The following is a 24,112-nucleotide window of genomic DNA, read 5'->3' on the forward strand; positions in this document are numbered from 1 at the left end:
TCGTGAAATCACAATGACTATTCCGTACAAATCTACACTATCGAGAATACCGAAACAATGATAGCGTGGCTGAGATAGCGCACACGCAACAGCACATGCACCAACAAAAGCACGCCGCCCAGGCGAAAGGCTACTTGATGTGTTTAGATTATATAAATATTACGAACTTGCTTCGCTTAGTCGGATGTTCTCAGTGGGCGCAAAATCCTGGCGCCTGATTCGGTAGAGCCATACCTTCCATCTGCTGGTATTATTGCCACCGCGCGGAATGGAATCACATAATTCCAGTGTCCGCTCAAGCGTCAGGTACATAGACACTTCTAGTTTACAACAACAATGGAACAGAGGCGCATGAAGTAATTTCTGCTTACCTAAATCGTCCAACTCCACGGTCGAAAACACAGATATCCGTAGATTGCGCCGGCACAACGACCACTGCTGGACCCTTAGGACGGGGCGATAAGGCGAAAAAGTTACGTGTCTCCAACCAACCTTTCCCAGGGCGCACCGGCTAGATCAAACCATTTCGCTACTTTTAAAAGATAGAATGGTTTTCGTCTGAACGAGTGGATCATACGGACGCTACAATTGGATGGCGTGATGTCTTCTGAGATTTGGCAACTGTTTCGGCGAACAGTAGTGTGACATTTGGGCAACTGTCACCAGCAATAGACCACACTCGCATATTTTAGTAAATGTGGGTTCAAATTTGAGAGTTACGGTGAAAGCGCGGCTTTTGCACTGCTGCATTTTGTTCTGAATACCCAACTAAAATGCTTGGCATGCGATCATAGAACGCGGTATTCCACGTTCTAAACCCTGCGCAGTTATCATATATATGGCACATGTTGAAACAAAACATTCTAGACAAATCCTTGCGTATTTCACTGACTATTGCTGCTGGATGCTGCTGCTGCTGGTTCACAGAAAAGCTCAAATATAAAACTGCCCTCAGATAACGAATCGACTTATGAGCAGCTCCCTCTGTACTACATCTACAGGTGTTCCAGTGGATTGCTGTGTTTTTTAGGAGGCGATTCCATAGAATTAACGCTTTTGTCAGAAAATATTTCAAATGTGTTTTAAAGCGAAGCTTTCGTGGCCTCTTCCTTCGATTTTCCACCGGGTGCTGCTGCTGCGGCTGCTGCTGTCTGGCACACCGCGTCGGGGTGTGGTTCACAGCGTGGGTATACATGAGAGGAGCGCGGAAGAGAGGAAAGGTAATGCTAGGAACTCGTTTGGACCTCACCACGTCTAATATGCACAATACACTTTGACGCTCCCTGGGGGTCGCCACTTCAGCCTCTTGACAGCTGTAATTATCCATGACCACTCTCAAAACACTGCATAAATTTCAGCCCTTCGCTTTCTACTAACGTTCGTGTCCAGATGGGGCGTAGATAGAAGAGGAGGAGGAGAGGCAGTTTCCATACAGGGGGTTGGGGGTGTTAAGATGAAGTGAGAAGGCGCGGAAACCCTACTACTATACGACAGCGTTTGCGGGGAAACTGGATGAGATTAAGTTGTAGGTACGGTGCAGTACGTTTCTTCTATTTATGTACAATAAACACTATGCAAATATGTCAAGCGAACAAATTACCCATGGCTGCAGAAGCAGAGCCGGATTAATTTGAGTGCACCGCAGCGTGACACTACGGAAGCAGTCGACCGTCAAATCAACACTTCTGTGCCCGCCGCGTTAGCTTTGCGGCCATGGCATTGCTCGCGGTCACGGATTTGTTCTCGACTGCGGCAGCCGCATTTCTACGGGGGAAAAATTGAAAACTTAGATTTTGGGACCCGTTAAAGTGCATCACTGTGCCAAAATTAAGTCAGAGCCCACTCCTACGGCGTGCCTCATAATGCCATCGTGGTTTTAGTAGGTACAGCCACATATTCCACTTTAAGTTTCATACTTCTGCCACGATACCATGTGCCATGTGAGACAATGACAATGCTCAACCCTTTCAGTGGTTATGAAATATGGCTCACAGCAACGCCTCAAGAAAACACCTATCCCTGTGTCTTCTGTGAACTATTCTCATATCAGACTTAACGTTGAAGTGCTTCAGCGTTTGCCGTCAAGATCACCGCTAATTATCGCCAATCAAAGCAACCAGCATAGAAAGCTTCGCTTACATCTGTTGCCACAGCTCGTGAGATCTGCATATATTTTTTTATTTTCCAATTTCGCACGTCAGCTTGGCACGTGCGCATGGTCGATGTTTGAGGAAATTTATCGTGGTGATATTATCAAATTTGATTGAAGGCAGTGACTATGGCAAATCCTTTGTGTGAAAAAGAGAGGTGAGATAACAACCAGCTGGTGGCGGATAAGGGTGAATGAAGTTCTAACTTCATGTGCGATACGTTAGACGTGCGGTTCTGCTTGGATAAGATCACAACTGCGTATATGTTTCAAGCAAGCATAAGGAGCTCGCTATTATAGTGATCACTAACAAGTATCCTTTCCAACCTTTTAGAACGCATCATATATCAACTGAAGTTTTTCGTACAATTAACCTAATGTAACCGTAACTCGCGAAAGGTCTACTCAGACTCAGATTCCCCTACATTCCACTCAGTCACGCTCACTCAGAATCAGACTCCACATGATCAAACTATGGCACGTCCAGTTAGACTGTTAGGCTAACACCAACTTGGAATCACTCAGGTTCTCGGAATTAAGAACACAGTCATACCGACCCACCACCTGGACACACTGACGTGCGTACAAATCTTACTCATGGGTTCTTCTGTCAAATTCATAGAATCGCCCACTCACTCACTTTATTCCAAATTTGTTTCTTTATGACTCGCCTGGACGAGGAGTATACAAAGGGAGAAGGTAGGGATGGTAACCATGACAGCGTCTGCTTGGCTGCCTTATGCTATGGGTACGAAAATCTGGATTAAAAAGATACGACAAAGACGAAAGAATTAAATATGCGGTGAATTCATACACATGCGCAGATGACACCATGCTCTCAAAGACGCTTGTACAGGATGGTCGTCTTGAGAAGCATAAAAGTGATTTTATTATTTTGTAAGCCGACGAGCGATCGGGTTGGTGTTCCAGTAGTGCCTGTACAGACAGCGACCAATCGTCTAGCCAGCCAAATGCGGTTTAAAGGGTTTGCATTTGTGATTATATAACTGACGGGAATCATGGGCCGAGGGATAGGCTCACTGATTCAGACGAAGATCAGAGCTCACTTCAAGGTAACGTTCACACTCACACGTAGTCACCTATACTGCCACGCACTGATTCACGCACTGGTGTGCTCACACTCACACGTACTCATGCATGATAAAAACATGAACTCACATTAATTGGTGTTAACTTATATATAATACTACGCCCATATATACTGAATGGCACTCACTCATGTTCACAATGACGCTTGTCAGCACTTGCTCTCACTGACACTCTTGCGCCCTCACGCTCGCCCGTATGCATGCGTACTTTCTCGCACTTACACCTACCTGGTCAGCCTAAACCTATTTGAGCTCCACTCCTCCAGCCTTTCTCAGTGTGAGTCTGAGTGAGCGTATGCGAGCATGAGTGGATGTGAACTTATTGAGAACACATGAATTGGAGCTATTTCGACTCGTTGACGCTGAATAATTGAGCAGGCCTCTGTAAGACATGAGTTTCTGAATTTTGTTTGTTCTTTTGTGTAAGTTTGAACCCACCGTGGTTGATCAGTGGCTATGTTGTTGGGCTGCTGAGCACGAGGTCGCGGGATCGAATCCCGGCCACGGCGGCCGCATTTCGATGGGGGCGAAATGCGAAAACACACGTGTGCTTAGATTTAGGTGCACGTTAAAGAACCCCAGGTGGTCAAAATTTCCGGAGTCCTCCACTACGGCGTGCCTCATAATCAGAAAGTGGTTTTGACACGTAAAACACCAAATATTATTATTTGTGTAAGTTTGAGAGAAAAAGTGTGAAGCGGAGTCTAGGTGATTGTCTATAAACACAATTCTGTGTACGCATGAAGGGAGTTCGTTCAATCCTGGAAGCAGGAGTAAGGACATCTGAGGAAAGTGTTTCTGTCAGTTGAATTGAAATTGGAAGACTTAAGTTATCATGTGCCAGTTGCACAGCCAACCTCTTGCGATGTGCGCTTGACCTAATAAACTGATTTATATTTCACGCGCTTTTACCGCCCTGCGGTGTGCAAGTCTATTTCGAGAGAAATTCTCCAGCACACACCACTCACACAACTCTCTCGCCATTTGAGAGTCGGCACACTTTTAGGCTGAAAAACTGTTGCTTTCTACGACGAGCTCAAATTTTATACTGCGACAGCATTTAGGCGGTCATAACTCGGTTTGACTTTTTAGCCCGGACGTCTATTTCGTCACAGTGATGACGACTGTCATCACTGTGACGAAAATATTTTTTTGATATCGATTGCTTCTTGTTGGCGCCAGGCGGCCTCCTCATCACTTTCATCAGCATCGCTATGAAATGCAGTGAAAGTGCGCAAATTGAACGTTTATGTTGCGCTTTATAAAAGCAAGAACAGCTTAACGTTAGGAGATATGGAAGAGAATGTCTCACTTTCAAGCACCATCGGCATTCCTTTTTTTCATATAATTTGTCATGAGGCTGCTCAGCTGTCTTTGTCGCATTGAACTTCTTTTTTTATGGCTTGAAAGAACAGAACTGATATTCTCTGCAACAGAATTGGAACATTGCCGGAGAAAATAAAGGACACAGAAGTTAGCTTTCTGCAAAGTAAGGTGTGAGTTATATGCTTGGAATGTTGGCATCAATATATACGGCACACAGTTCATGAACGTCGCGATAACTTTCCATTTGCCTTTCGTTACATTTCGCCAATTATGAAACCTCTTGTGGCACTGGCCACAATTTCTAGCTAATATAGCAAATATAAAGTAATAATCCATAATTATAGTACTCAAATGCCGACCAGACTGCACAATATTATTTCCTGTAATGAAATGTAGCTAAATTCATAATTTTTTTATTCGTTCCAGACGGGAAACCTAAAGTTTTCAAATTGTGTCATCGGACATTCTGTTAATATACAAGTCCTATATAGTTTAACCGACCAAATACGTTATGTTTTCTGTTCCTTAATAATCTAGCAATTAGGGCCTTGTATTCGCAAAAAAGTGACACAGGAAAGAGCTTCTCATGATGTATCATAAGCATTTTCTTTTCTTACAGATGACACTTGGGGAAAAGTTTACGTATTGGTTACTTGGACTGCTGATGAACACTGCGGTATTCTCCACTTTTATAACAATGCTACAGGTAAGTTCTTATTTCTCAGTATAGCTTGGCACTACGTAATTAGAGAGGAATTCAGTAAAGGAAATTTACTTTAGACAACTGTTTGCTGTAAACGCATCAGGTAATTCTAGCTTGACTGCCAGCCGCTGCGTAAATTCTCTAATAAATGCATCTAAATGCATTTGTAAAATAGTGGACGCTCTTTTATAGATATATAAATTAAAATCTCGAAACACAGAGGAGACTCAATACTCCAACACGAACATATATACGAGGTTCAGTTAATGGAAAGAGGCAATTTTCAAATGCTTTATTAGGTGAACCAGAAACAGGGTCGTTATTCTAGATAATCTTCCATACGGTCAACGCGATTTTCCAACGCTTGCAAGTTGCTTCAATCTCTGTGAAAAAACAACAGCATTGTCTACGAGAAATATCATGCACCACTTCGTTGTCTTCTTTATACGATCGAACTTGCTCTATTCAATACCTCGTTCAGTGATTCCAACAGTTAATAATCGCTCAGGACAAACATTTGCATGAATAATCTGGTAGGCAGTTATATTGCAGGCATTGAATGGTCGAAACCCTTGCAATATAAGGACGAGCATTGGCATGCCCTGGCGCCGCAACTCAACGTCTTTCACTCGGTTGACTAACTTCTCCATTGGTACACATGCGGCTGGAACAAGCACAATAGATACCGCACATTGATTATTTCAATAATTTAAGGTTTTGCTTATTCCGTTGAAAACAAAAAGAATCTGATAGAATTCATTTTCAGAGGGTGGAGCGGCCATCGATAGACTCAGACAGTCACTATATTCTTTCATCGGTACGCTTCTGCTACCAAGATGACAGTTGCTGCTACCAACTACTAGCAGCAACTTCGCAAATGTACTGGTTAATGACAGAAAATGTTGAACGTTTTTAACTTATTTAACGTTTTCAATCGACTGGCCCTATTATACCGCAGGAATAGTGCAATAATACCAAGCATGTAATCTCGATAATTGGTGTAACAAAAAGTCCATCGGATATTAGGAAGCGATATGCACTGAGAGAAATTTCTTAGCATGCGACAGTGCAAGGTACTACAGAAATGTAGGTACAACATTCCTAAGAAAAATTTCCTGACTATTCCGGCTGAGAGCGTGGGATAAACAACGAATAAAAAAACGAAAGAAAGAGAAGTTTATACGAAGCTGACCCTTGTGATTAACATAATGACAGTGGCATGCATGATTTATCATGTAAAAGAATAACGCAGTTTCACCATTAGCGCGAAGCAACGAATGCGATAGCAACATATTAGAGTATTAGACGAAGTGGAAGGCTCGTAGCTACAGTGGCAGCATAAATTACAATAAACTTCAGCTGACTAGGTAAACACGCGTGGCATGACATATGTAGACACATGAACATAGAAAACTCGATGGCCGCAAAGAGCATCGGTAAAAACTACAGGATCTTGTAGGGGTTGCCGCCTTGGGTCGACCTCGCATTCCCGAAATGCGGCATACTCACGGCAGACAGCATCTGTGCGTCCATTTAGAGCTTTTGAACTGCAGGGTTTTGTCGACGCTGTCGCTTACCGCTGCTTCCGGTTTCCGCAGCGCGACGTCTGGGTGCCTCCGGCGTTGAGCTGCAGCGTAAGCCGCGCACGCAACAGAACATTGTTTCTGCATTTGAAATAAGGGAGTGGTCTCTGCGCGTAGGGGGGCCAGCCTTGCTTCACTGCGATTAGCGTTTCGCAGTGGCTTCTCTGCCGACGTTCTGATGACGTGTGGGGGCATGTTTGCGCCATATGAGGAATGCGATACTTTGCTACGGGAACTGCCCACCGACAGGTACTATGCTAGCTACAGTGCATTGGCTACTACGCGTGATAAAACGATGTCCGACACCGACAGGGTCTCGGTCGTCGGCATAGTCGGTGTAGACTGTTTTACAATTTGTTGCAATAAGCAAAGTTATCTAACTAAAGGTGTTAGAACAAAGCTTCTGTGCATGTCCATGTCTCGGCGATTGGAAACGAAAACGCCTACACATCTTTCACAACCTAGCGGTAAAATTCTGAATCAAAGGGGATCGCACAGTTAATGCGAGTAACGGTGTTCAATAAATATATGAAAACTAAAGGATTTGAGTATTTTTGGAGATGTAATTAGTGATGACGGTTAAAAATAGCGCTGGATGTTCATAAAAGCGCCAATTATCTGATCGCGCTGGCTTGCACGCTTGAAAGGCTTACGCATGTTCCGTTTACTGAGGCATGCACCCGTTGCCTAATGGTCGCCTAATGGTGCTGGGCTCCGCTTTTCGAATCCTGGCATCTCATAATTTCATTGATGCTAATAATTGAAGACGACGTCTTTCTTAGCGACATACCGTTCTGTATCGGGTATGTTCCAAACCCGTGGGCCAATCTCGGAGATGTACAGCCTGCCACGATAGTAAAATTACATTACTTTCAGGTTTCAGCCTCATTATTGTTCACACTGTTAACGTTGATTACCCCGAGAAGGCATAAGATAAAAGGCATGCGCTGTCAGTGTTATGTTTCAAGAAATCTGTTTGTGGGTCCCAATTCTCAAAATTCTGAGGCGCAATTTTGTGAAAGACGTAGGATCTACTATGAGTGAGTTATGGAATGGAATAGTGCGCCATTATAACCCTCAGATACAGCACGTCATGTAGAATGACATGGTTATAGTACACAAATACCTAAATATATACGGATCCTCATGGTGACGCCAACGCCGAAAATTCGCTTGGAATGTGGATATAATTGCTATCGCTATAAAACATAATATAGGTCGACACCTGGCTTTGAGAAGAATAATATTGACACGTGTGCTTAAATGTATCGGGCGACCACGTTGCGCCGCCTAAAAAATGTTATCGCACAGCGCAGGACGCACCTGCACGTAAAAGAAGTTTCTGGAATGTTATCGATGGTTCCGTCCACTGTCTTTCACCGCAACTTGTGTAATCTGATTGCATCTATGCGCCACGCGAATAGTGTAGAACTTTGTGCAGATGTCACGTGGTGGTGACATTGAAGAACACAGTAGCAATACTGTGAACGACAAAACTAGCTTTTATTGGGCGAACCTGTGCCCACAAAACAGGCTACACATATAGCACAACAATAACTGCGAACACGGTCGGCGACCGTTGAAAATCTGATCAGCGGGTCAAGCGCGTCGGCTTTTATAGATAGAACGTCGATTGTTCCAGATTAACCGTTGTGACCCGCGTGTCTTCCACAAAGTTCTACACTATTCGCGTCGCGCATAGATGCAATCAGATTACACAAGTTGCGGTGAAAGGTAGTGGACGGAACCATCGATAACATTCCAGAAACTTCTTTTTCATGCAGGCGCGTCCTGCGCTGTGTGATACATTTGTTAGGCGGCGACACATGGTCGCCCGATAAAGATAAGTACACGTGTCAATATTGAAAAATAAATTCCTCAATGCAGATACATATAGGGCATACCTCATTTGATCGATCCGATCATTCATCGCTAGAAAGGAAAACCGCAGTTTAACTGCCAGGATTGCCGTCCGAGAACAGTCGATAGTCATGTATGACAACATGAAACACATTATCGGAGACGTCGTTTTCATGTAGGACTCGGCTTTGGGCAATGAGCGGCATGCACTGGCAATCACTGCAGCTGACTGTAGGCGGTCTCGCGTAACTACAGGCCATTCATTCGTTTTGATGGTCTAGTTCCCATTGGCAAAAACTTCCCGTTTTTCGTGCCATGTTCGAAGACTACAGTGGGTCTTGCACGCCACGGGTTTCGCTCGGTTGTCAAGTTCAGTCTCAGCATCCCAGTAATATATATATATATATATATATATATATATATATATATATATATATATATATATATATCACTACATACCCTGCTATGTATTCAACGAGAAGAAAGGAAACAGAGGGGCTCGATTTTATTAGTCATATCATGACAACCCAACAGACCAGAGACCAAGAGCAGCATAGGGAAATTACTTGTCGTTCTCAGCGGAAATAACGATAAAGAAACAATATATCTATATATATATATATATATATATATATATATATATATATATATATATATATATGTATATGTATATATATATATATATATATATATATATATATATATATATATATATATATATATATATATATATATATATATATATATATATATATATATATATACATATCGTTTCTTGATTTCAATTGCGCACGACAGTTTGCCCTATGCTGTTCTCGGCCTCTTTATCGTTGGCTTCTCATGATATGACTCATAATATCCGGCAGCTATGTTTCCGTCGCCGAGACCATAATTGGACGCGCCGGCTAACACCCCGAGGTTTAGTTATAGCCGAGGAACAAAAATAACCCACAAAGTGGATGGGGAAAACTGCTCCGCCGTAGATCACTTGGTAGGAATATCGCGCGCGTAATGCGAATGTGCGGGCTCGTAACCTGCCTGCAGCCAGTTGCCTTACAGCGAAGCTGTATGTGACTAGGTTCTGATTAAAAATTTGCGCTAGGGAAAGAGCCGTGTAGAATTTCGAGAAACATATAGTCGTCTAACTGCTTGCACGTGATCCTATGAGTCACGTCGGTCACTCTGAATGATATCATCTTATCGACCATGTTATGACGCGTGACTTTCATGGCTATATATGAAACGTGGGATGGCGGCGCTTCTTCGCTTCCATTGGAAGGTTGAAAAGTACAATAAAACGCGACAGTGTATCCGCCAGCCGTCGATTTTAACGCCGATCTCGTGGTGATAAATTATTTATATATCCCCTGAATTAAATACAATGTTCACGAAGGATTTGCGAAGGTCCCACGCACGTACTAGCATTATACTTTAGAACTACGTGAAATACATCAATTTTGACCGCTTCTTTTCTTCAAAATTTGCGATATTGAACGGATATTAAAATATTACAGCCTAATTTTTAAAAAAATATCTTTCCAAAGTGGCTATTTGTGTGCACATCTTTTGTGAACCTCAGAAGTCTGTTATCTGCGCATTCTTTGTCAGCGCAAGCCCTCACCTGCGTTTCATCTGCGCCTCGGTAAGGCCAAATAAACCCCCACCAAGCCATGTTGCAGGCCTGTGCACTCTGCTTTATGGTGTAATGTTACTTGGACTGAAATTTTCATTGGCAAGCCGGGCGTGAAGAAAGCGGTGACCTAAAAATCAACACGGCTTACTTGGGAGCGTCCCAATTAGTTTCTACGGCAGTCGGGCAAGGGAGCTTGACATCACGAATCGAAGTTCACCAGCCTTGCCAAGCGTTTCAATGCGCTCGCTTGCCCGCGAGAAGTTCAATACTCGAAGGACTGCTCAGAGGCGTTCAATGAGACGTGAGTTCTTTCGCATTCACCTCTAATGAGAAGGGCTTAGGCGTCCCTGGACTTTTCGCTTGGGGCTCACTAGGACTCATTCCCACCAGAATTCTAGTCTGCCGGGCTCACGCCAACTCATAGTACCAAAAGCGTGCCTCACGTCCCACAGCAGATATTGTCTTAGCAAATCGAGAGCAAGACAGGTTCTCCATCATTTTTCGCGTTTTATAGAGTTTTGAGACTCGCTTTAACGTGCAGCATTTTCTAAAGCTATCCCTGTTTACGCAGAGGACTACGCTCAGGATTGGGCAATGATGTAAATGAACAGTTTGCAAGGTTTTTTCATGAGACTTGCGATACGTCGTTATGGCAGCGTCGTCTTCTGTCATGGCATCGTCCTCGCAAACCCCAAGAGTTCATTGCCGTTGTTGTTGCCACGTCTGCCTCTCATCTTCTTTCTGTTGCAGTTGCACACATGTTCTTTCCACACGCCCACAGATTTTCTGCCCCAACACAGAGATGTTGAGCTATCTGGTACACCCTGCGGAACACTAAACCACTCTAGGTAGCCTGATACCTACAAAATTATTCATGTAGCGATAACTCTGACAGTTCCGGTAACCTTCATATTTTTTTATTCTTTGTGCGATTACACGCGGAATAATATCATACATATAATAGATGCGTGCACATATCTCTATTTTGACGATATTTCCAGTGGCTGAAAAACATATTCGCAAAACATTTCACTGTCGCTTTACATAGTGCTGAATTTAAAAATGCACGTGACACTTACTTATCCCTACATGTATGAATGTGAAAGCATTGTGACCACATCTCAATAGCAAATAAGAAGGCTTAGGATGATAAAGATACCCGTTGCTTGTTCAGTATTTGAGAATAAACTATATTGTTTAACTGTACATTAATAAGCGTAACCTCAATTAAGAACAAAGCTCGAGTGTTTGACTCCTCATGGTCGTGGGTTCGTAGCCTTCTCGGACCATTACGTGGTCACCCCAAAGCCGGCCTTGATTAACTTAGAATAAAACATAATAGAATAGACAGTTTATTCCTGTTTCGCGCAGTGCAAAGCAGTACAGGGAAGAAGGGCAACGGGGCAGAAATCTGCTAAAGGCAGCTTGAGGGGGCACCAAGTAAACACAAACGATCATGGGTTCTACTCTCACCAAATAGTGGCGAGTTCGTAGCCTTTTCCGGTCGTGGCGTGGTCATGCCAACGCCTGCCTTAATTAACATCAAAGATCGTGGCTTCGATTCGCTCCGATGGTGGTGGGTTCGTAGCTTTTTCAGACCAAGGCATGGTCATGCCAACGTGGTTTGACTCCTAACAAAGGTTGTGGGTTGGATGTCTTAATTAACGCTAGCATATTTACCTGTGCCTAAATTAGCCTTGCCTTAAGACCAAAGGTCAAGGGCTCGACTCCCACTGGTGATCGTAGGTTCGCAGCCTTCTGACAGTGGCGTGGTCCCGCCAACGCCAGCCTTAAATACCTTCGCCTTAATTAACATCAATGTTCATGGGTTCGACTGCAACCAATGTTCGCCGGCTAGTAGCCTTTTCGGACCCTGGCTTGGCCATACCAATACCAGATTTTCCGCTTGCTGGGGCATATAATTCATTCACATTAGTAAGGTATTGTACGGGCTAGAATATTCAACATTGTAGTCGCACCGATCTGGACAGCATTATGTTTACTTTCTTTAAGAGAGCCTTAGTCCGCTATTTCTTTTCATTTTTTTCAGACAAATATGACTGCGAAATGTACGCCTGGAATGACACTGCGCGAACGAATCTCTCTCAGTGTCACACCAATTATGGCACGTACTGTACAAGTACAAGCGGTCAAGATAATACTGTCTACAATAATGATTGTACGGAATACTCAGGTTGCTGAAAGACTTGCAGTTAGCTGAACCAAGCGACATTTCTTCAAGCTGCTCTAATAAAACTCATGTGCTGAATAAAATCTTATTTACCCTTAGAACATATTGCTGCATCGTGGACTTTGAACTCCAGCATCCCGGAGTTTCCTTGTCAAAGGTTGAGCGGCGAGGTCGGACGGCGTCGTTAAGGTTAAAAATAGGACGGGCGACATTATAGTAGCGCACAGTACTGCGACCTTGCGGAGGTAGCGAGTGGCATTGCGATACTGGTGGCTTCAATGCTGTTCGTCTCAAAAGGAGGCTGGAAGTGCCGGTATAGTTTCTGTCGGTGTGGCTTAAAGTAGCGTACCAGCTTGTCAACAGCGATGACCAACAGTTGTTACAATAACCGGCGATGTGGCCGATGTAGCAGTAGTTGAAACAAAACGCCCGATAACTGCAGTCCTCCATTCAGGCGGGTAACGAAAGCGTGTTTAGAGCTGTTAATCCTTAGGTGGCGATCGTGGGCGAAAGTCAGCTCTTCGAGACTTAGAAACGGTGCAAAGACAAATCCAAAATTTTAATGTTCCTTTTGCATGGTAGGTTAATCAAGGTACCGAAGACATGCATAAATGGCTTAGGCCATTCTCAAGAGTTAGCGCGTCAGTTATCATTAGCGTTTTCTGGGACTCGGCGGTCGTGATCGCCAGCGAGGAACACTCATCTACCCGATTGCTTTCAGAATCTTGCTACTTTCAATCAACTAGATGCACCATAAGCAGAACGCAGGGTAAATCATCCCAAGATATATACCCGCACGCTGCGCCACGTTACCCATATATAGTCGCGCGCTCATCCTTATATCTTCATTGTGATCAAGGGACCCGTACGAGGCCCGAAACATCGTGTGGTTTATTTTTCTTTTATTCTTGGCGAGTGCATGTTTTCTTTTCTTTATTTTTTTTTACACTGCTTCGTTTTCTCGGTGGGCAATCCGAGCAAGCACTGGTACAGCAAGTGGCGAAAGGCGAGACGCCCATCCGTCTTCACACAAGGACGTTGTTGGCGAATCTTGGATCCGGACCAATGGGTTCCCGATACTCAGGCTTTAGGTTTGCTTGCAGCGACAGTATTCCGCAATGATTTTGTCCATGGTCTGAGAATTCTGGCATATCAACAAACTGAACAGATCGTCCACTAATCTGTTAAAGTCGTGTCCAACCTTTTCTGGCTCCATCATGCCGCTGTCAATTTTCCGAAAGACCGCCGATACCACCTGAACATAGGAAATCTATGCTTCCATGGACGAGTGAGTATGGGTGGCAAGTTCTTTGTTTACGACCACCTTTCGACCAATAGCCTTCCCGAATAAGTCCTGCAGCATTCCTTTGCTAGTATTCAAACTTTCATTCTCGTATTCATGAAGCCATACCATTGTCGTGCCTTTCAGATAAACAACGCTATCGCAGAAGGTTCCAGGGTCACTCAGACATGAGAGGACGTAAATCAACTTGTTCCCGTTGCTGCTGCTCTTGCGGTCGCGGGCTCGCCTCGCATGTTGTAAACGCCGAAGTGGTGACCGCTGCGGAGCTGCGTTCTACAGCGCGTCTCAAACCCCGTAGCTCCATAAATCCATGGGGATCTCACATACCAATCTCACATTGCCCATGGCGACTTCATGGCATTAGACTTGGGATTGCACTTTTCCCCAGAAAAGGCCTGCTGGAGTTATCACCCGAGAGGCAATAAGCCAGTCCTACCATTTCATTCCGCTCATTCAAAACTTGTAAAACGCTCATTAGTCCCATCGTGTTTCAATAATGCTGTGACGAAGTCATGTGACAACAACGTGTAAGCCAGTTTCAGAGATCAGGTCAAGCGCCTGGCCGATTCGGGTTACCCGATGCGTATGCTCACCTCTGTAACGGATGGCTTAAGCAGGGAGTGTAAAAATGCATCAAATGGAAGCGGTGCCAATGCTAAAGCAAATAAAGTTGCTGTGGTACCATACATTAATTGCATTTCAAATTCTCGCAGAAGAATGCCGGCGATATCGGCGGTGGATGTGGCTTTCTCTGCCCTTGAGCGTGTTAATACAGAGAATAACAAAAGGCACGCATGTTCTACTCAACATCGCAAACTATTGGTAAGCGGCACTCACAACGTTGTCTATGCCACTCCGCTTTCGTACGGAAGAAGGTATGTTGGTGAAACCGGCAGGTGCATCAATGAAATATTAAAACAACATCGATATAATGTCACTAGGGTAATCTCGAGCCATTTGGGTACTCATTGCCGAGATTGTTCCTGCAATGGCATGTTTAAAGGTACTGGTCGATCCTATATAGGGCTCATAGCAGGACGACAAGGGAGATTGTGGAGGCCTACTAAATTGCAAAATTGGTGGAAAGACGCGTGACCGAGCCGTCAGTGTCGCTATCTGAAAAGGAGATACGATTTCTCGGTTTTTCTCTATAACCATTGCAGTATATATTTTCGCCATGCCTTACACACGTGTGTGGCTCATCGAAATGCACGACTGAATGTTCTTTCTTGCTGTTACGTTTGTTTCCCCTCGTAGGGTATATATTTATCGATGCCTACGAAAATGAAACCTATAGTTGAATGTGAAGTGCGATCTCTGTGTATCTGTTTCTTTCTACGTCCTCGTTCTCTCGCGCTTATACACTCTATCATGATTTCTGGCCAACTAGTCCGTCAACGTGTTTTAATTTCCGATAACGACTCCCGTAGACAAACGATCAACCCGATCTACAGTACTGACTTCAACTGTTTGAAGAAAAAAGTTTTTCGTCGTGCATTATTTGAACATCTTGAACTTCGCCGTTCGTTGTGCTGTCGTTACAGAGGCCTTCAACATGTACGTACGTGGCAAATGGTTACCGCCTCCCCATTTGTGGCATTGATTACCCAGAGCGGGGTAATTTTCAATTTATGTTTATCGAAGCAACATCTAAAGCAAGTGTTAGCTTTTGATTGCACTGCTTCTAGTAGGACGTGCGTACTGCATTTCATTGAAACGTCCCTTGCCTTTTTCGACAGTTTTCGACAGTTTTCATGTAAGATGGACTTCCCCATACGAGTCTCTGCTGCTCAACTTTGTCATTGACTCCAAGGCTAATTCTGCTATGCAGCATTCGCTCTTCTATCGCGTCAAACTCGCACTGTTGTGCAAGCGTCCGAAGCTCTGTGAGCAAATCGTTGAACGACTCACCCTCCTGCCGATTCGTGGAGCCAAAGCGAAATTCATTGAATGTCAGGTTGGTTGTTGGCTTGAAGTGCGCCGCAAGCTTTTGGGGGAGAATACTGATGTCGTGCTTGTCGTCATTCTCAAACGTGAAAGTGAAACCAGAAAGATCGCCTTGCTTCTTCACAGGTTGCCATAAGTAATGTTGCCGCTTGAACCTTCTTTGCGTGTTGTTTCAGCTTCGTTGCCGTTATGTACAGGTCGAAGTCTTTCTTCCACACCGTCCAGCTGTCAAATGCGTCTCCCGTTGCATCCAGCGGTTTCGGCGGCGGGATTATTGACGATGCCATGCTTGCCAGGATTTCCTGGCGGTTCCTGCTGGGGCGTTTCCAACATAGAAGCCTACGCTGTGAAGAACGACGGTGCCAAACCGCGTTCGCCACTTCTGAGACCATGTAACACGTAGGCATGAGGAAACGAGAAATGGCTTTATTGCAAAGTACTCTGGTACTTATACCTTCCACTTGCTCTTGGGTTGAGACATGCGAACTAGTCGTCTTGAGTTCGCATACGGATGACGATGCCTTCTGCTACACAAGCCTTCAACCTCGAAGAGTCCCCGCAGGGGCGTCTGCGTAAGCAGGCGTTTGGTGTGTTGCGACACCACGTACCCGAGCACACGAGGGTTGGACTCTCCCGCGTGTAGCCGTGCGCGGCTTAGCCGTGTCCGGGGAAAGGGGGATCCTGGGGGTTGAGTCAATGCCGGGTGTTTGGACCTTTACGGCCCCTCGGCGGCGGCAACACACCTCTTTGGCCATTGCTTCACGTAGACGGCACCCCCGGACTGACCCACCCGGGGGAAATCGGCAGTCACCTTTTCCTGTCCTCCTCTTCAATCTTCGTCTTTCTCTCTCGCTGTCTCTTCTTTCCTGTCTTCTTATCACTTCTTCTCACTTCCGAATTTCAAGGCGGCAAGGGTTAACCATGTGGGCGTGGCCTTCCTTAGTCATGGTTATATGGTTATAGCAGTTATGTATGGCTAGTGGTTTTTAAAACACTCCCATGTTGGGCTCCATGGTGGGCGGCCAGCTTAGCTGCCGAACGTATAAGTAACTTCATCGATAGAACCCCCTCTTCAGCAAAACCTCATCGGGGGCCGAAAAGGCACCGGACCGAGGTAATCAACTTAAGTATAGCTAGCGATAGCTTTACAAAATTTTTTGTCATCACTTCTGAAAGTGAACGAAAAATTCAAGACATGTCCCCTTTCCTCATCGCCAAGGCACTTAACGAGTGTATTGGTGAGACATACAAAGCAAAGAAAATGAATTCTGGAGACCTCTTGCTCGAAGTTATGACGGCTGAGCATAGCAGGCAGATTAAGAAACTTGACAAGATCGGTGAGAACAGTGTGTCTGTCTCGCCCCATCGTACACTGAACTACGCGAAGGGTGTGATTTCAGACACAGAACTTCTAAAGTGCACAGACGAGGAAATCGAAGAAGCCTTGAGAGATCAGGGTGTTCTATGTGCAAGACGAATTAAATTTAGAAAAAATAACATTGAAAATCCGACCAAACACATTGTGCTGACCTTCAACTCCTTAACGCTTCCAAGTGCCGTTAAGGCCGCTTACCTGTACCTTAGAGTAAGACCTTATTTGCCCAATCCCCGCCGGTGCTTTCGGTGTCAGAAATATGGGCATGGATCCCAGTCATGTCGCGGAAGAGCAACCTGTGCTAAATGCGGTCAACCAGACCATGGTGATGAAACGTGCACAAGCCAGCTGTGCTGTGCAAACTGCGCGGGTCAGCACGCGGCGTTTTCCAGATCTTGCCCTGAGTGGAAAAAAGAAAAAGAAGTGATCGCATTGAAGTTACGGGAGAACATATCGTACATTGAAGCCAAAAAGAGAGTCGCGTTTGCCGATAGAGGCACTTACGCACAGGCTGTGCAAAGAGGGCGTGCGCCGCCGATGGTGTCAGTTGGAACACAGGTGGAGCTGCTGGACAAAGTGTCAGCACAAATCCAGTGAAAAAACAGACGCACGTAGCAAACCTCCCCCAAGAGGCCCAGAAGCTTCTGCTGGGGCTGACGTCGGTCAGCACGCGGTAGAGGCCACGAAGGTCTCAACATCGGTGCCGAAGGACCGCTTTCTTTCCAAGAAGTCGGCACCTTCATCAAGCACCATCAACGATGAACGCCCAAAGGGCGATGATATGATGGAAGTGTGTCCACCGGACACGAATCAAACAAAAGAGCCTACATCTGGTAGGCAAACCAAAAAGTCGGGCATGGCCCCTGCAAAACACAAAGGGGGTAGACTATCGGTCATTCCCCTGTCCAAGGAGACGTGACCTAAAAAGCATTTTAGCAAATTTCTTGCTCAATCACATATGTCATCTTTGTGACCTCTTACATAGAATCTCTTCGTGAAGTACTTGATAATCCACGTCATCAAATATGGCTACTATTGTGCAGTGGAACTGCCGTGGTTTAAGAACTAATATAGATGACATTTACGACCTTTTCGAGGACGCTGAGGCTTCTCTTATGTGTTTGCAAGAAACTCATTTGAAAGGTTGCCATAAACAACCTCTGCGTCGATATGGCATCTTTCGAAAAGATAGGGAACAGTCTTCAGTCGCATCCGGAGGAGTCGCTAAAGTGGTTGTTCAAGGAGTCCCAGTACGTGAAGTGAAGCTTAACACCAACCTCGAAGCTGTTGCAGTAAAGGTTCAGATAGAAAAAACAATAACAGTATGCTCCCTGTACTTAGCACCAGGTAAGAATATCACAAGAAAAGCATTAGAAAATCTCGTGGAAGAACTTCCAGAACCTTTCCTTTTATTGGGTGATTTTAATGCTCATAATAACATCTGGGGCAGTAGCCACACTGACGCTAGGGGCAAAATGGTAGAAGGATTTTTAGACAACTGCAATTTGTATCTTTTTAATGATGAAAAGCCAACATATTTTATTGCTCAATCACAATCTACTTCAAGCATTGACCTCTCCTGTGGCACGCCGTCACTTGCCGGGTTTTTTACTTGGGACGTGAGGGAAAACCCACGTGGCAGCGACCACTACCCTATTATACTCAAGCCGATCGACGCGCCTCCAACAATGCCAGCACGAAGACAGAGATGGAAGCTGGGTAAAGCAGACTGGTCTCTTTTTTTGGAAAGCTCCGAAATAAGGATTGATGATGTCATCGCACTCAATATTGACGACTTATCTGATGCGATAACGAAAGAAATATTACATGCAGCTGAAAACTCCATACCACTTTCACAAGGGAAGCTGCCACGTAGACCAAAACCGTGGTGGAATGATGCGTGTGATAAAGCTCGTAGGAAACAAAACTGTGCATGGTCTCGACTAAACAGGTACCCAAATTTCGAAAATTTATTGTTTTTTAAACAAAAGCGCAGTGAGGCTAGAAGGGAAAGACGGATAGCAAAAAGGACATCATGGGTGAAATATGTGAGCTCTATAAACAGTCACACAACAAGTAAATTAGTCTGGGAGAAAGTGAGAAAAATTGACGGTATTCATACAGAATACACGCTCCCTATATTTGACGAGGAAAGGGATCTTAAAGGTCAAGCAAATGTACTTGGCGAGCACTTTGCTGAAATTTCGAGTGACGCTCACTACACGCCCGAGTTTCTTAAGATAAAGGCCACTGCAGAAAAGAAAGATCTTCGGATATCACTGAATAGCACTGAGCCATATAACTGTCCTTTCACAAAAACTGAACTCTTCGATGCGATATATTTAGGGAAGAGCCATTCAGCAGGTCCGGACAACATACACTACGAAATGCTGCGACACCTACACATGAACACGTACGACACAATCCTTCACCTCTTCAACAGGTTGTGGGCGGAAGGCTATTTTCCAAAAGCATGGAAGAAAGCGATTGTTCTACCATTTCTAAAACCTGGAAAGCGACGCTCTGACCCGAACAGTTATCGCCCCATTGCCTTAACCAGTTGTTTAGAAAAAACATTCGAAAGAATGGTTAACAAACGGCTTGTGCACCCTTTGGAAAGGAACGGGTTACTTGATCAGTACCAGTGTGGCTTTAGAGTCAATCGCAGTACAATCGACCAATTAGTCCGGTTAGAAACAAAAATCCGTGAATCTTTCGTCCAAAGGCAACATTGCGTCTCTGTTTTCTTTGACTTATCAAAAGCATATGATACGACGTGGAGACATGGGATTTTAATTGACTTGAACAGATACAGAATAAAATGGCACATGCTTGGTATAATCAAAAGCTATCTGGAGGACAGAACTTTTCAGGTGATGTTTGGCCCAACTTTCTCCAACTGTTTTGTACAGAAGAATGGAGTGCCGCAAGGTGGAGTATTGAGCGTTACACTATCTTTAGTGAAGCTCAATTCGATAAGTACAGTTATTCCTTCTTCCCTAATGTATTCCTTGTATGTCGATGACATTCAACTTTGTTTTTCCTCTTGTAATATGGCTACTTGCGAACGCCAACTGCAGTTAGGTGTAAACTCCATAGTGCGATGGGCAAACGAATATGGTATCAAATTTTGCACAGAAAAAACAATATGCGTTCCTTTCAGTCAATACCGAAGGCTCACACCGGACCCAACATTACATATTAAAGGGCAACAAATCACAGTAAAGAACGAACACAAATTTCTTGGTGTGATCTTTGACAAAAAGCTCAACTTCAAAGCGCACATCGCTTATGCAAAACAGAAATCTCTGAAATCCATAAATTTAATAAAGCTCCTATCCCACCGATCATGGGGTTCAGACAGAATATGTCTGCTTCGCATATACAATGCAGTTGTCCGGTCACAATTAGACTACGGATGTTTTGTGTACGGCTCAGCTCGAAAGTCAGCATTAGAGGTTCTTGATCCGGTGCATCACCTCGGACTACGTCTGTGTTCCGGCGCGTTTCGTACGTCTCCCGTACAAAGCTTGTATGCAGAAACCAACCAGCTTTCTTTGGAACACAGAAGACTATTTCTTGGAAACATGTACATAATGAGAGTACTGTCCTGTTCAACGCATCCTTGTAGACGACTATTTACAAGGCTGCGCTTTGAAATACATTTTAGCAACAAACCGGCAATCATTCCTTCCTTTTTCATCAGGTACCAAAAGCTGAATGCGGACCTATGTTTCGACGTAAGAAATAAGTTCTTGCAAGATGAACCTTCTTTTGCTCCTTGGGAGATGAAACATGCGCAATGCGACTTTAGGTTAACAAAAAACAGAAAACAATTTTCACCAAGAGAGGCGTTACTAAGCGAATATTTAGAAATAGAATCAGAATATAATTTCTGCGTGAAATACTTTACAGATGGATCAAAAAGCAATGGCAATGTAGGCGCAGCAGTGACATCAAATCAATTTGAAAAACGAATGAGACTTCCAACTCAGGCTACTGTCTTTACTGCAGAACTTTATGCCATTTCGTTAGCTCTTGAAGACATCCTGAAAAGAGGAAATAACCAATCTGTTATATTTAGCGACTCCTTGAGCTCTCTTCAAGCTCTCGCATCTAGGTTACCATCTAGAAATAATCTACTGAAGAAAATAAAAAAACAATACACAACATGTCACAAGAGAGCGTTAAACGTCACTTTCTGCTGGATTCCTAGTCACGTAGGAATTCCCGGTAATCAAAGAGCAGATTTTATGGCAGTCCGTACCAAAGATTTGGAGCTACATGATGTTGGCCTACCTTGGCAAGATTATAAAGCCACTTTAAAAATAGCAGTTAAGAAACACTGGCAGAAAGTGTGGGATCAAGAAAAACTTAACAAGCTTCATTGCATAAAACCTATTCTACAAGAATGGCAGAGTTGTCGCCACAGACAAAGATTTTACGAGATTATTTTATGTCGCTTAAGAATTGGTCACACAAGGCTGACACATAGTTACTTAATTAATAACAAACCACAGCCAACATGCCAACACTGCGGTGAAATTTCAACCGTGCTACATATTTTAATAACATGTCCTGGCTTAGAAAAATGGAGGGAAAAATATTTTAAGATTTTTTACGAAAAAAGAATCCCTATCCATCCTATGTTCTTATTGAGCGATGAGCCACTGGTCCCACATGAAGATACCTTTAACTTTTTAAAAGCCACAGGAATCCTACAAGAACTGTAGCACATTTCATGTTTTATATTTTTACCTGGCCTTTTACACCATTTTACAGCATTTAAACAAATAAGCTAATACGAAAATCATGTTCTTGGCGCATTATAGTCTGCACGGCTGCTGCGCCATAAGAATCCCAATTCGTCATCATCAACCTCGAAGAGTGGGCTTACGTGCGCAATGAGCGATGTTTAGATGGCACAGTGCTGTTCCTGAATCATGGCCTCTTTAAACAAAGTTGTGGAGTGAGTCCAGCCAGTATTCGTAACCATGTAGACTCCGTGTGTCTTTCGCTAGAGAGAGACAAAGCGAATAGGCGTGAAGGCACTGCGCTTCACATATTAAACAGTAACCATCGACGGTGATCGTCAGTACAAGCAAATAGCCCGAAGGAGAGGACGAGGAAACGAGCGAGCAAGCAAGCACCAGCACCCCATCATGAATGCGCTGCTATCCGCCAATTCCCGCAATTCTTTACCCCAAAGCACACACCCTTTTTCAAAGCGCCTTCCCTCACTGTCCCGGAGTTCCTTCGTGGCAGTCATGCAGTTGATGCTAACTTTCATGTGTCGGCGTGAAGGCCAGACAAGGAAGGCTCGATAACGTCAAGGGAGGGCTGGGCCTCTCTCGTCGAGGTAGAGACACGCTACTCGGCGAGCTCTACAAGGCTCAGGAGCTTGTGTAACGACGCCGTTGTCATCCTGCGTGCGACAAATGTATGAAAGTTACGCATACTTAACTGAGCTGGAGCTACATAATTCCGAAAGGAGCTACGTTGTCATTTACCTGAAATACTTGAAATGCTATTCAGGATCATTGTGCCGCAGCTCCTCTGCTAGGCGGTGGTACCCTCCACATTCTGGACGCTTGTAAAACATATCAGTTATGCAGACAGACGTATTCTTCTTGCGACGCAGACGACGCACCAACAAAGCGAGAATAATGTTTCGTCTTGCGGAATGTGTCTGTGTCCGTGCCATTGCTGAGCAACAGTCCGGCCCGCGCTGACGATCGCTACCGAAAGAGAAAGCGCGAGGCACTTGAAAGGTGGCAATACCTTCAAGGCACGGCCCACGACATCGAAGTTTGGCCGGCTCGTAAATGTTCCGACTGTTGCCAGCGTAAGCGACTGCCCATCGCTCAATTTGACATCGGCTATCAGGCATAAAAATGTAATTAACGCAATGCAGCCGATGTTACGCTTTAGCACTTTTTAAACTATTGGAAGCCTATCTTAAGACCACCTTTATTTGCTTTGACAAGCAGCTTTTCTTGCCAAAACGAGGCATTTACTTTGGTTTGTGTATTGAACCGCTGCTGTGCAACATATTCCTATATAGTGTTGATGGCTTGCTCGACGAAGCTTTTAAACGAGGCAGCACTTTAAATATTTCAAAAGTCTTTAGAAACATGGAATACTTCTGAGTCCTTTTTAGCAGACAAGACTCATTCAAGCGCTGCAATTATATTTTAAACATTTTAGGGACAATAGCAAAGGGCTTTCGTTTACGCAGGAAGTGCCACAGCCTAACACCCTGCAGATGTAGATTTAAGATTAACCTTTCATGACGGGCAAGCTTGTTGGCAATATTTCCCACGTGCCAAGAAAGGGTTGCTGCCGTATAATTCATGTCATTCCAAAATTGTCAAGCGTGGAAATGCTATGCTCTGCTTGGAGTGTGCCATCGGATAGTCATGTACACACACGATGCAGGCCTCGTTCAATAATCAGATTAAGTGACTTAAAGCAGAACGGTTCCGTGACTCGTTGGCGACCTGATTGACCGAAAGCCTTTTACGGAAGGTCAAAGGTACTAGCACCACAAGGTAGGAAGAAAGTGCCATAGCCGTAAGACCAGCAGTGATTCTTTATGTTCATAAGGTGTCCCTTAACCTTAAGAAGGTGGCAGGCCGCTATGGCGTATCCATCGCCTTTCGTGCCCCCGTCAAACTGGGTCGACTCTGTTCGAGAATCACTCACGAGGAGACCGGTTCACAAGGCTGTCAGAAGACACATGGCACGTCCTGCAAGATATGCGCTGCGGGCATGTTCTATGAAATTCCCTTTGAGTGCGGCAAGTCCTACATAAGATAGACTGGACGCTGCATAAATGAACGAGCCAGGGACCACGAACTAAATCTAATGAAAGACGGCATAGCACATTTGTCAGCGCACTGCAAGGCTTGCATGTGCAAACCACGTTTTTCT

The 24,112-nt window shown here is 44.5% G+C and overlaps 1 long non-coding RNA gene across 1 annotated transcript; it reads left to right on the forward strand.

Moving 5' to 3' along the window:
* Nucleotides 1–4,730: 4,730 nt before the first annotated feature.
* On the forward strand, nt 4,731–12,657 carry LOC142584278 (uncharacterized). Its single transcript, XR_012828748.1, has 2 exons — nt 4,731–5,290; nt 12,414–12,657. It is a non-coding gene; the product is annotated as an uncharacterized LOC142584278 (long non-coding RNA).
* The last annotated feature ends 11,455 nt before the right edge of the window (nt 12,658–24,112 follow it).

The sequence above is a fragment of the Dermacentor variabilis genome, chromosome 6, assembly GCF_050947875.1.
Source record: "Dermacentor variabilis isolate Ectoservices chromosome 6, ASM5094787v1, whole genome shotgun sequence".
Taxonomy (NCBI): domain Eukaryota; kingdom Metazoa; phylum Arthropoda; class Arachnida; order Ixodida; family Ixodidae; genus Dermacentor; species Dermacentor variabilis.